Source organism: Ammospiza caudacuta, chromosome 8 (assembly GCF_027887145.1).
Source record: "Ammospiza caudacuta isolate bAmmCau1 chromosome 8, bAmmCau1.pri, whole genome shotgun sequence".
Taxonomy (NCBI): domain Eukaryota; kingdom Metazoa; phylum Chordata; class Aves; order Passeriformes; family Passerellidae; genus Ammospiza; species Ammospiza caudacuta.
Window position 1 is genome coordinate 19,724,259 of NC_080600.1, and position 14,276 is coordinate 19,738,534.

A 14,276-nucleotide genomic window follows, 5' to 3' on the forward strand; every position below is an offset into this window, starting at 1 on the left:
TACTCTGAATGGGCTTGTACTGAAAGCATGGTTCTACACATCTGCAACAGAAGTTCATCTGATGTAAAGTGTACGATGCAGGCTTGTCAGTCTTATGATCAACTCATTGAGGTCACACTTTGATTTAAATCTTCATTTTAAATAGTGAGACATTAATGACAGTTTAGGTCTACTTTCTTCCTGTTGAGTGAAGAAAAAGAGATAGAAATGTGCCCTTTGCTCTTTGGAAAGTTAAAGTGCAAACCTTTGCATTATTGCTGTAGGCCTTGAGTGTTCAATCCCAGCCTATGACAGTCATTGATTATATTGTTGTTTGTTTGAGAATCATTTTCTTTTTATGGCATGATAAGGCTTATATTTGCATTGTTGCTTTTGGGTGGAGGTTTTTTGGTTTTTTGGGTTTTTTTTTTTTTTTGGTTTTTTTTTTTTGCATCTCCAGCTGTTACTCATAATTATATGTCTGTGTTTAATGTAGAAAGTTAGGTAATCTTGCATTTTTGTCTCTTCTCAGGCTGAAAATATGACTTTTATCAATCAGTTGCTCTAGCTTGCATAGCATAAGAGAAGCATGAATATTGCATTTTTTGATTCTTTAATGCAAGATGTTTTCTGTAGTTGATCTTGCAGGTCTCCCTCTAAATTCTCTTTTACTTTGGGAGTTATATGCTTGAGGCATCAGTAAAATTGCCCTTCTTGTCTCCCAAGTTTTTTCAATCCTTTGTGGCATGAGTCATCAACAAACCACCTTCTGCCCTAAATTACCTTGATACTGGTGAATCAAGGGATAGAGGGCAAGAAGTTGCTTTGTCTTCGCAGGAAGCTAATCTGTATTGCTGCAAGTGTTGCAGTTGCTGTCTCAGTTGCTTTCTGACTGCTTGGCCACTGACTGCAAGGCTCAAAATCATCCCCAAAAGCTTTTCTCAGACATGTGAGGGCTGCCTTTGTACAAACGCAGTGATTGCTTCTCATATAAGAATGTGACTATTGTTTCTCTGCCCAGATAAGTTGATAAGAATGATTGATTCCTTTGAAGGAGGTAACCAGAAAGTGTCAGTAATTTGAGATCCAGATTGTGCTCTCCTCTCAAGAGCAGAAACCTCTGCACTCATTGACCATGCTGTTTGCTTTGGCTCCTTTCTTTTTCATTTCAGTAGCCTGAGGAAGGTTCAATTCTGAGAAACTGTCCCTAGGTTTACAGAATTGATATTCAGCTATCCAGTATTTGTTGTATGTTGGGGTGGGACTTCTTACAGAGAAGTTTCTTTTCTTGTCATTGGTGAACAAGGAAAGGGAAATCACTTTTTTTTTTGCATTTGTGACAGATTTTGTGGTTGCGTTTTTAAAATGAATTTAGCTTTTAAATGGATTCTTTGGAAGAATCATTGGGTATCAACAAAGCTGTTTATTTCCTATGTCATTCATTTAGTGCCCAAAAACTAGTTTAAGGGTTTATTAATCCTCTTGGCTAGGTTGTGAACCAAAACACCCTTTACTAGTAGGGCTGAATTGTACTCTCCCACCCCCACAGTTGACTCAATGGTGCTGTTTCTAATAGAAAACATCCCTTTGAGAAAATAGCCTTTGAAGAAGTCCTAATGTCCATATAGGGAAAACCGCAACAGTTTTTATGCAGAAAGTGGGAGAGGCAATTTATTCATGGTCACAGCATATCTGTTTTGAGGTTTGTTATTCTGATGTAGTGCTTCAAGTTAGCTCTTTTCTTTTGCCTGTCTTCCTTGAGACTGCCTGTAGGTGAGCTGACCTTTAAAATTTTTCTTTACTGCTGTGGCTCTTCTGAAAGAGGTCAGTGTCTTGGCAGCTCTGCCCTTTTGACCGATACTTTGTCTTCTCCAGGCAGTATAGGTACTTTAAAAAGTCATCCTTTCTGCTGCTACTTCATGTTATGCTCTAAGTAAAATGGAAGACAGTTCTGATGGGAGGAAATGCTTGTCTGAAAAAAGAAATTAGGCTTTGCACTTATTAAACTTCAGTATTCTATCTTAAAATATACTTCTGCTGTGTAATTTAAGAGCTCTCTGACTTGGCAGTGCAGGAAAATCCTGTAGAAGAGCAGTCATGTACTGGCCCACTGAAGGTGTGTGTAGTCTCATATACTCTGGCTGGTAACAGGGACCAATATTATAGGAAAAGGCTGCAATTCCACAGCCGCCAGAAATGGGAGGATATGACTTCACTTTCCTCTCATCCTTCCTTCCTCACAGTTCTTTGCTTACACTCTCATCTCCTCCCTTGTCCCAGCTGTGGCACTTAACTGGTAATTAGTACCCCAAAACTTTGTGCTTCTATTCTGCATCTCACTCTGTGTTATTTAGGTGAACTGCAGAGGCTCAGAGGAGTGATGCACATGAGGGAGGTGTTATAGCCAGGGACTGGAGGCTGGAAGGGAGAGCAGGAACTCACTTGGTGGTGGTAATTGATTACTCAGAACTTCTTGCCTGAGTATTTGGACAGACATCTTAGTGTCTTGTCTTCGTCTTCCTCCTAGCAGCCTGTGTTCTAGGCAACTCCTGGGCAGATATATCTCCTATATGCAGATAGATCAGCATGATGACAGATGATAACTCTCAGTGGTCATATTGGCCAGGACCATCCTTGTACTCATTCTGAATTTGTCTTTAGATCACTTTCAGGGGAGTTGACTGGAGTTCCCTCAGTTGTCTGAAGTGGTGGGTTTATTACTTGTCATCATGGTTTATTTTCTTCATTTCCTCCTTTCCTTTCTTAGCACTATCTCTTTAGACATTGTGAGTGTTGATGTTTTCAAAGACTATCACTTTGTAGTCTTAAGACCCTGTCTTGGTGGTACTAAGTGTTTTCTGACTGCACTTCGTTCTTGTCTTCAGTCTCCCCTTAAGTATTGTTGAATAAAAAATTGTTTCCACCCCACCCTAACTCCATAATTTTTTGCTAAATTGAAGTTTGTCTTTGACACAATGACTTCACAGATCCTTGCTTGAACAGTATTCTTTCTGAAATTGGTATATTGCATTTTGTTTTCTTTGCTTTTACTTGTGTAATGAGTGGCATGCACCTTAAAATGTTGCTTCTGTGGGGGGTTACTTTGCTTGTATGTAGACTAAATTAGTGAATAGCATGCATCAGTTGAAGGTAGGGGAAATGATGTCTCTGTGACTAACTTGTTGCCTCCACCCATTTTACCTTTTTCTTCTTCCTTTGGTCCTTCTGCCAGCAATAAGTTGTCTCTGTTTTCAGTGAGCTGTGCTGGAATAGAAGGAGAGGAAAGCAGAGGGGAGAGAATAGAGAACTGTGTTGATGATGCTTATGTAGCTGTGTGTGTCTGGAGAGTGAAAGGCTCCATTCATGGGCAGTCATTGTTACTGTCCTGCACACACTCAGTGAAGAGGTTGCAGATAAGTTTGAAGTCTGCCATCTGGTCTGGCACAGTTCAGCATCACCCCCACCCCTCTTTATGTCTGTAACCCAGTTTGCACAGCTGAGAGATTCTGCTCATACAAAGATAATGCAAAATTTAGCTGGTAACACTACATGATTTAATTGCATTTTATTTTTTAGCTTTTACTTAAACTCATTGTAGATTTATACTTGATGCATGAGGGGTAAAAGTCGTGAAGAGAGCGACCAGTGCAATAAAGCCCCACGTGGTTTTTGCTTCACTTGACAGAGAAGGCAGTGTAGAGTAAACATTAATATTTCTTTCAGGGTAAAAAAGGGAGCTTTGGAGGCATGACAGTTAGTAGCAATTGTCATGTAAGCTCAGCACATGTAAATAAATCTGTACTGGCTAAAAGATCCTGTGGGATAAAATGAAAAAGTTGAAATGGACATAAGGGAATAATAAAGTCTGTGTTTCATAGCAATTTTGTTATTGTTCTTACATGGACATGCTAGCATTTCATTTGCCCGTGCAGCAGTCTAACACAGAAGCTTTGCTACCCATTTAAAATTATCGAGGGTCCTGTTTTATGTGGGATTGCTAAATGTTGCTATGTATGAAAAGGCAGTTAACTGTTAATGTATGCAGACAAATAAACTGATGATATACGTGGTCTTTGTTAGGCAATGGTGTCTTAAAATAGAGTTGGACTGCTGAATCTCATCTGTTATTTGTAGATGGTTGAAAGAAGAGTTGTGGTCTGTTTTAGCTCTTGCAGGAATAGAGCATTATTGGCTTTTGTATTTTGGGAGCTTGAAGCTTGAGTACTTTTCCTTGTGGCCCACGTGTTGTGTGGTTAGCAGATGTGAAGGATGTTAGACTCCAACTTGTGAGAGTAGTCACAGATAAGCAACAAACAACGCATGGCAGAGGTTTGGTTTGTATTTCTTCTAAAGACTTAAAAAAAAAATTCATTTTCTGCCAGTAGTGTTATGTCCTTAGTTTAGAAACAAAGTCTGTTCTGGAGCTTTTCCAGTTCTGCTTTTCCTAAGCTGAAAATAGTCAATGGAAAGACTTAATTTGAAACACAATTAGACCGTTTCTTCCTCTTTCTTTTTTTTCCAATTATTAGTCACAAAGTGTTCTTTTATAAGTCAAAAGCAAGGGAAAATTGTGCTTATCTGTCGTCCTGAAACATTACTTTGGCTTCCAGTTTTGTTGGCATAAGAAGTGTGAACCATCCATTTTTCAAATGTTTTTGAAATACATGTAAAATGACTCCTCATTTGCCAGATTTTTGGAAGCTTTCAAAGCATTCTCTGAGATAAACATATGATTTTATAAAATATAAACAATATTTATGTATTTCAAGTAAATAATCAAATGTGCTTGGCTATGCATAATCACCATATATTGCACTAGAACTCAAGGATTGCTAATACACTCTTTGCAATGCCTGCAAACCAGCACATAAACGTTTTTTCATGTTACACTTATGGAATCTGCAAAGCAAATGATGGGAAGGGATAATTTTAATTTTTTTTTAAGTATTTTCAGTTGAGATCCAAAGGAAGCATTCTAAAAGTTTTGTTTACTGCACATTGTAGAATGGTAAGTTTCAAAAATTGGGATAAATAGATTTAAAATACATGAAAGGGAAACAAGAATTTAAACATTATCCTTGCATTGGTAAATCTTAATTCTCCACTCAGTGTATCTGACTTATTTTATAGCTATGGACCCAAAATTTATCCTTCAACTTTTCCACATAGGAAATAACTAACTGAGGTGTAGCAGAAACCACAAAACATGTAAGAATAATTTCTCTTCAGTCAGCTTTGCCTCACACTGATGAAAAAGCTTTAAAGTTCTCTCCTGGGAAGGAACAGGAAAATAGACAGTGTAATGTATGCTTGAGTCTTCTTTGACACCACTGGTTGGCAAAGCTGGTGTTCACTCAGAAATTACAGTTAGGGTGTACTTTGCTAGTGTGAATGTGAACACCAAAGGCATTGGCTCTGAATGCACCTAAATGCACTGTTTCTTTGGGATTTTCTGTGAGGTTGGAGTCTTCTGTGGACAAGCAACTGAATGACTCATTCTACTATACCAAATGCTGGGTAAATAAACACAATTAAAAATGAATCTCTTTGTTTTTAGGCCTATTCCATAGCACTTCAGAAAAATACTTGTGTTTATGAGATGTTTTTTTGAGGAAAAAACTGTACCATTAATACAGACAAGCCAAGAAAGTGGTTGTTCAGAGGTTCTTTCTCTTACCAGATTTGTCTGCAAGAGGAAAAATACCATAGATGAATGATGAAATAAATCTAGGCAGCACACTCTTGGAAATACCCACTAGACTTGGGTTGAGAAATCAGAAGTCTTGCTTTATGATGTTACCAAACTTTGCTGAAAGTGTGCTGCAGGGGAGTTGAATGCATTGATTGCAGTTTGCAGTAAAGGTATCACTCTACTAGTGATGGTTAATTATGGAGCTTTTAAAACAGCCAGTTTCCTTGTGGATACACCATTCTGTTTCTGCAACGTTTGATTGGATTAGAGATCTGAAATAATAAAGCTGTAGGAAGTTAGAAACAGATTACTTGTTTGTCATTGTTTCAGATGGCCAAAAAGAAATTTAGGACAGATGACAAAAATTAAGAAAACAGCCACCAGTTATGGAACATTAAACTCTTAACAGGAGGAAAGAATTTGTTGTTTTCCTGAATTATCTTCCTGCTGCTTCAGTTTCTCAGCGCCTATTTTCCTGCTCTGAGGTTTTAATAAGAATAAACTGTAACCCCTTTGGCAACAGTTTTTTTCTAATATCTAATCTAAACCAGCTCTGGTGCTACTTGAGGCCTTTTATCTTGTCTCATCTCTTGTTACTTGCAAGAAGAGACTGTCACCCACCTGTCCACACCTCCTTTTAGGTGGTTGTAGAGAGTGATAAGGTGTCCCCTGAGCCTCTTTTCTGCTAGGTTAAACAACCCCCTTTGCAAAGGAAAGCAGAAAATGGATATGTTTAGCTAGATGCTTATCATATTGTGTCCATATGAGTAAGTTCCAGATGAATACATAATCATAAAGAGATTGGAAAAACATTTTCAGTGCTCCTTCTCCATCCTTGGATCAAAATTACAAAAATAATTTTAAATCTTTAATTATTTAGTTCTCTTTTGGAAACAGTGGATTCTAATTCTTGAAGCTGGAGTCAGTAGAATTCACTGTAGGGATGTAGTTGAAATGCAAGCTTGCAAGCTATAGTAACCTTTTCAACAAAGTTTTGCAAGCATATAGCTTTCAATTGAACACTGTATACTTCAGTTTCCCTGCTTTTTAGTTTGTTTTTTAGGGACAGAGAATACATTTTAAAAAGGATTTTGTATTGTTTCTCAACTGTGACATTAAATCCAAAATAGTGGCACAAGAGTGCCACCAGCTGGTTTAATTAAACACGTGTATTTATTGAACTTAGAGTTTTGTAAGAAACATAGCAAGATAATTACATGCACAAGTCCTCAGTGTGCTCTTATTGCCTTTTTTTTGGTACTAAGGTAAGTTATTCTGCTGTACAAACTTTGAGTGAATTATGTCTTTGAATGTAAGATAGTGTTTAACAAGAAAGGAAGTTTTCTATTTAACATGTTTAAGGCATGTGAACAGGAAGATAAAATACTTCAGAAGATCACTAGGTCATCTTTCTTATAATTCCCACCCCAGTTGCTGATCATTATTTGTAAACTGTCAGTATAAAGAACGTATGTGACACCTTTGAGACTGTATTGTACTGTTCTTAAATTCTGGATGCCTATTTTCTCAGCCCTTACCATAAAATCAGAGGAATTAGATGCAACTCAGCCTCTTAGCGATGAGATTTAATCTTTCTAAATTGATCCCACTTTTCTGTACTAAGTGATCATCAAACATTACAAGAAAATAGATCAGTGTTCAGATTTTGCAAAAATATGCAAGTGGAATTGAAGAAAGGAGGCCATGCATATACAGCATCTTACTTGTCAACCAGTGGGCTCCTGCCATGGCAGGATGGGCTACATGGCATTGACGCTTCAGATCTTAGCTAGGCAGCTTAGCTCATCACCTCTTCTTAAAGCTGTTTCTTAAAATCCAGCCATCAGCTCTTTTCTGTAAAAAAATAAATCTAATATGCTCTATAATCCAGTGATAGTTTAGTTTATGGAACTGGAATTGGTTTTATATCCTAGGTGAATATTAGGTGAGGCACTGGGGTAGAGACAACTTTGTTGTTAGAGCTTGAGTTCTTGTTGTGGCAGAGGCAGGTGGAAGAACAGATGCTTTTCGTGGTGGAAGACTAGAAATGTCTCCCTAGGAGTAATTAATGTTTTGGTTTTCCCGGATTTGATTGCTGTTCTTTTTAGTCTAGTGAAGTACCTGGGGCAGAGAAGTAGGTTAATTTGTTTGGCAAGATCAGGCATTTATATTGTCAGGGGTTTAATACATATTTCAAGTCCTTACATAGAGAGGAAGAGTGGGCTATTTGGATCCACTGTGTGAACCATCGTGATTGTACCATCTAGAACAAAATAATAAAATATTTATCTTCCCCCAAAGAATGGAATATTCTAGGAGCAACATCTGTTTGCCTCAAAGCTTGATGTTTGAGCTGAAGTCTTTCTTTGAAATAGAGTAAATGCTTTAAAATTGGATTGTGATGTTCTAAAATGAAATTTAATTTATCTGCTAGTTTGTGCATGCCAAATATTTAAACATTTTTATGTGTGCGTAGTTACTGTTTAGCTGGGCTATAATTTCTAGAACTTGGGCTTTCCTGTTGCTTTGCTGCTTCTGCTTATTCTAACTTTTGGGTATGTGCAGTACTGCAGAATTTGTTATAGGGTAGGAAGAAGCCATGCACAAAAAATGTCTGGAAATGAGCTGTTGCCTTCCTGTTTCTAGGCATGTGAGATCTGCAGCTCCAATTCACGTAGGCAGTTGTCATCACACTGGTGTTCCACATTTTACTGGCCAACCCCTATTCCCGTAAAATATCATTATCAAAGTGTCAAGTGGCTATTGTGTGGTAAGAAGGATATGACATTCCCATTTTTGGGTAGAATTTCCTTGGTGGAGATAATGTTGTTAAATACAAGATAGCAGCAGCCAAGATGACCAAGAAGGTTAATTGGTCTACCTTGACCTTCCCTGTTGGAGAAATACTCTCCAGCAAATAGTATTTCCTTTAAGGAGAGATTCAATATCCTGTATTTATTGACACTATTGTTGACTTACAGGCTAAGACAGAAGTTACTAAATTCTTTAAGAAGAGGCTGCAAGTGTACATTGTCGTATTCCTTCTACTGCAGTGCTCCATTCACCAAGAAAGTGATCCATATTAATCAGTTCATGATGACTGACAAGAACTCTATGAAGAAACTCTTAAAAAAATTTCCTTGAACTTGTCACTGGGTTTTTATGTATACTTTTGGGGTTTGGACTGAGACAGCCCATTTTATTCTGCAAGTCGTGTATCAGTATGTTGTAAGGAGACCATCCTAAACTGACTCTGTGGGAAGTTAGAGCCTCTGTATAAGAAAGGATACAATTCAGCATGACTGAGAATAATTATACCAGGTACTACAAACCCTCAGTGTGGTTTGAGCTAGGCAGCACTGCTGTGTGTCTAAAATATATGATATAAATACAGACAGTACTTAATATGCAAGCAGAAAAATAATTTACTCTGTAACATAACCTGTGTCTATATTAGTAGCTAAGCACCCAGGTGGAGCTTTGGCTGGAGCCTGGGTTTAATTTCACATGCTGTGTAGAGTCTTCCCTGAGGTGTAACTTTTAAAGCCTCCTTGAGATCCTAATTGCTCATCCCAGCATGTGGCAGTCACATAAGTAAACTCTCCCTGCAAGAATTGTATTCTCCAAAGTATTTGATATTGCCTTGCAGGAAGTTTTGGACATGGGCTCTTCATTTTTTTCATACTATACCTTATTGTGGCACTGAAGAAGAGGTGAGATTCTGTATTGCTAATTACTAAACAAGAGTATAGTAGGCATGATAGTTGTCATGCCTTGTTCTGTATAGTGTTGAAACAAATAGGGCTGAGACAATTGTAACCACATGAGACAAAACTTGCAGGATGGTGGTGGTAGACAGGTTTACTTTATGCTCTTTTAAGTTGTTTAAATGCTCTTGTTAAGTGCCACAGTACTAGTCTAATTTCCTTAGCAGACTGGACTGTGTGGTTCTGCAAATCACTGCATGATGATGGTTTTGTTGCCTGTAGCAGGTGCTGGAGAAGATAATCACTGGGATCTGTCATTAACTGATTTCTGTCTTTCTCTACTTGCTGCTTCCCCTTTACTGATTTTGCTTCCCATTTTGAAAACAGATGAAAATATATTTTCTGTTAATTTCAAGGGAAGCACGGGGATTTGTAATTTTATAATTTGGACTATACCAGAGACTTAAGTCATTTAAAAAAAAAGGGCATGAATTTTAAGTTAGGTTGGTTTATTGTTGTGGTAATATCTTTCTTCTTTAAGAATGATACAGCAACCCACATAGAAAGCATAAAACTAGGATGTCTCCAAGATGACCAATTTATAGTGGCTCTATGTTTGTGTAGTGAAAGTGGAATGTTTAGTTTTAGAAGACTGGACAGGATTTTGAAAAGCATTGTAAGAGTGTGTTTTCTTGCTTTCATAGTTCTAAATGTCTTTACAAATAAGTTTTCTCTTGCAGAAAGGAAACCAGTGGCAGGTAAGCAAAAGTTCTCTTAATTCTATTGTGTGACATTTTGTACAGAAGAAGATTAAAATAGTGTCTTTTATTAGTGTCTTGTGTAAAAGCATAAATGCTTTTACATCAGTGATTCAGGCTCAGTATTTGGGAATGTTCATGTTTTTATGGGAGGGGAAAAAAGTGATGATGTAGGGTTTTTTCTTTTAAACTCTGCTTTATCTTCTGTAATCAAGACACCATAAAATTACTATACTGACTTCCTTTGACTTATGTTCTCTTTCTTTCTGCACAAGCACTCCTATTTGGACAGGGAAACCTCCCTTCTTCTGAGAAACATTGCAGGAAAGCCTTCTCATTTGCTGACCAAGGTGATGATGCTTCTTTCTACTGTATGTGACTGTTGCTGTGTAGAAGGAATGCTTTTGGTGTGTGCTATGCTTCTCCACTCCTGCCCTTTCCAGCAACTTCTGCATTTACTTACATGATTTTCCTGATTATCCAGGTGCTTTTAAAAGATTGAATTGTATTTTTTGTTTCTGCAGATTTATCGAAGTGTTCAAGTTCTTAAATACTTAATAGCCATATTAGCAGGTAAAATGCCTTAATTAAAAAGGAAATGTACTGAGCTCAAAGTTCTTTTGTTCCTATTGCCATTCACTAGTTTAAAAAAACATCCTAGTAAAAAATGTGGGAGTGTTTAGTAGTTTTAAAAGCCATTAGTAGCCTTAAAATAAGTTCTCTTGCTGTATTGAAGACGAACTAGTAAGAATGGGATATTTTTTTAACATTTTGAATGTTGACTGAATATAATGTGGGGAGAATATTGTAGTAAGACAGCGGTCTAATGAGCCAGGTATGTACAAATCTTGATTATAAATTAATCTTCTTCACAGCAAGGAGATCACTAATGTACTAAGTGATCACAAATTGTCATTCAATTTGCTAAAAATTGTATCCTTTATATGTATTTCCTTTTGAAACTAGAGGACAAGGGATGGAGCAAGCTATAAATCTCTGGTGAAAATACAGGCTGGGATGAAGGGCTGACAGTTTCATGTAGCTGTGGTGTCAGATGTTGCTGATGCTAATACATACTCCAAAACCATATCTGTCTGGGTTTTTTTTAATTCACAGACATTCTATTGGAGAGACCTCAGGGAAGCCTGAAGTAACAAAATGCAATTTGGTGATCTCAAAACAATGAGGATAATGTTCACTGGGCATAAGTAGTCTGTATTTAGCAATAAAAGTTTAGTACTGGTTTACTGCTTTTTAAAAAATATCTTAATATTCTTCTCAAGATGCTCAGCATGTATCTTGACAGGAGATTTTCAGGCTGTCTTCCAGAGGAGTACAAACAGCCAAAAGCAAGTAATCTTCTGCTCTCATGATTGTTTTGCTTAAATTTTGAGTCCATACCTCTGCCTTGACCCCAATAGCTCTTGCCCCCCTGCACTGCCCAACAACGCAAACAGCCACCAAAACAGCAATTGGCTTCATTGCAAATAGATTAACAACAGCTGTGGCACAAAGAAACCACAATTTTCTTTCATCTCCATGTGTCTGCAGATCCTCCCTTCTGGTTGTCTATATGTGGGATGAGTGTTAGTTACCATAGAGGAACGTAATTTTAAAAAGTACATTAAATTATCCCTTTGTGTCATATGACCATGGAGTAGCTCCTCTCAGGTATTCTGGTACACTCCACAGTTAAATGAATTTATAAATCCTTGTGTTGGCTAATTAGGCTTCACAGCTCTTTGATTCAGGTGCTTTTGGTGAGCCTTCTGATTTCCTGAGGGTAATGTTGGTCAGCTTGTGACTGTTTCCGTACAGCTGTGCCTTCCTCTTCTGGCTCCTGAGCACACAGGCTGGCATGGCACTTACTGGTTCTCTTCTGACCTCCTGCAAGCAGAAATACCTTTAGCAAAATGATGAAGTGGAAGTCCCCATTACTGCTTAGATCTCTTCAGCTTGTTGTAACATTGGATAAGGCTCTCTATGAGTGAAGCAATCCCAAGAAATGGGGCATTTTCTTGTACCAAGGTGTTAGATCATTCGACTGTAGGATCATATTGCAGGTCTGTGCTGGTGTCCCTGGTGTGTTACCTGTTTCTTACTGTCTTCACCTGTTTCTGTTTCTTCCCCCTCTCTGGTGTGTCTGCATCTTATATTGAGACTAGAACCATTTTTGTCCTCTGCTAATATAACTAATTCTAAAAATTCTAGCCATGGACTAGATCCCTTCTGCATCACAGCCATGCACACACACTGTCTTGAAGTTTTGGGTGATTTGGTGCAAATGGAGATGTTAATATGGTGTTCTCTGGTAGCAGGAACCTCTGTTTCAGTACAAGCTCTGCAAGGAGGAGATTCCTTGCAAGACATGATTGCCTTTCTACCCAAGGCTAGACTGTAGTTGGGAAAATAAACAGTAGATACCTGATCTTAGTCCTTCAGAAGTCAATGCTACTTGTGTATTTATTATCTTCTTATCTGCAACCAAAGAAAAAATTCAGAGAAAAAAAGCAAATACTAAACAGAGAAGAAATGTCGTAATTTTATGCATTTTGTAGGTGGTGTGTCTACCTTGCTGACTTAAATGAAATGTGGACATAGTTACTTACCTCTTACATTTAATTACTGGCTTTTCTAAGTAGCTTTGTTAAGTGATGCCCCCCTCCCATTTTGTTTCCATTCCATTTGTTATCTCTGTAAAAGAGATTAGTTAATAACACTTAAAAAAAGGTAAAATGAAAGAAAAAATAAAACCTCAACCTAGAAATTCGAGGGAAAAAAATTTTTGAGCAAGGTCAGCTCTGCCATTGAATGCATCTTGTGCGTCTTTATTATTAAAACACAGCTGGAATATCAGAGCAAAACTGCATATTTAGTTGGAAACTGGGGGAAGAAGCAGTGTTTTTCATTATATTACAGAAATCTTAACTTCATATTTTTTTGTGTTTTTCGTTCTGATATTTCAATGTAGGCTAAAATTATACAAGACTTGGTTCTGGTATATAAATGCAAAGAAGATCATTAATTTAAGACCATTGCACTGCAGGCATATGCATTTTCCATTTTGGTTCCCAATAAGTTTGAATATTTTGGATTAACAGATTCTATACATCAGTATGTTGCCAAGTATTCCTTAAATCGGGTGCAATGTTTTCCATAACCAAAAGTAATCTTAGCTGAAAGCTTTAAAATAGAAGTGTAACAATAGTCCCAGAATGGTCCTGTTAAGTGAGGAATTTGTTACCATTTGACAATGTTGCATATTGCTAGTATAAGAGAATATCCTTTTCCTGCCAGAGGTGGAAATGACTCTCCATTATGTTTTGTGTTTTTACAAAATGTGTGTGTGCATCTCCTTGGTGTGTTTCCAAGGCTTGCCTGTGCCTGTAAGGCAGTCCAAGCAGGGAGTGGGTTCTGCTGAACCTTGGCTGCTGTGCCAGTTCTCCAGGTCAGTCTGTGACAGAGCCGTGTGCCAGCAGCGCTGAGTGCAGGGGACACAGGCGTGTGGCCATGGCAGGGACTGATGGCTGTACCGCCTGTGAGGCTGTGACAGCACAGCATCCTGCCCTTTACCTGCCTCTTTGGGATCCTTCAGCAGCTCCATCACTGTTGGCAGCATTTGCTAGCAAAGGGGAAATAAATGCTAAGGTAGATGTGGTTGGACTGCATGTGCTGGCCTTGTTGGTTGGTGGCACTGAACAGTTTAAATAGTTTGCAGTTGCAGTCAGGTGTTTTTGCCATCTGTCACCTGTCTCCCTGTGCAGTGAAAAGAGTTGTTAGCTTATTAGTACAAGCTAAAGGATGACATGTGCTTCCTCCTGGATAGAAGCAGTGTTGTTCTCATGTACGGGGGGAGGAGAGACCTGTGTATGTGTCTAAGTGCTGTTCTCAGGTGACTTTGATGGGCAGGGGGCTGTTTTCTTGGGCCATTAGGAGAGAAGCAGAGTGCCTGGTTGTCAGTTTGGGGGAGTTATTGAATTATTTTATTAAGGAATCAAAATGCATAGTTCTTCATCCTTCTCCCATGAAACATTGTTTGCCACATCAGCAGTGATGCAGCAGTGGCTTGAGCTTAGTTTATTACTGCTCAAAATAGTTTGAAATCTTTGACTACTGTATGCTTTCAGACATTCTGAATTC

General features: G+C 38.1%; 1 protein-coding gene across 1 annotated transcript in view; it reads left to right on the forward strand.

Moving 5' to 3' along the window:
* The window catches only part of RAPH1 (Ras association (RalGDS/AF-6) and pleckstrin homology domains 1), a 78,922-nt gene that overhangs the window by 37,284 nt on the left and 27,362 nt on the right, over positions 1-14,276 (forward strand). The window lies entirely within an intron of this gene.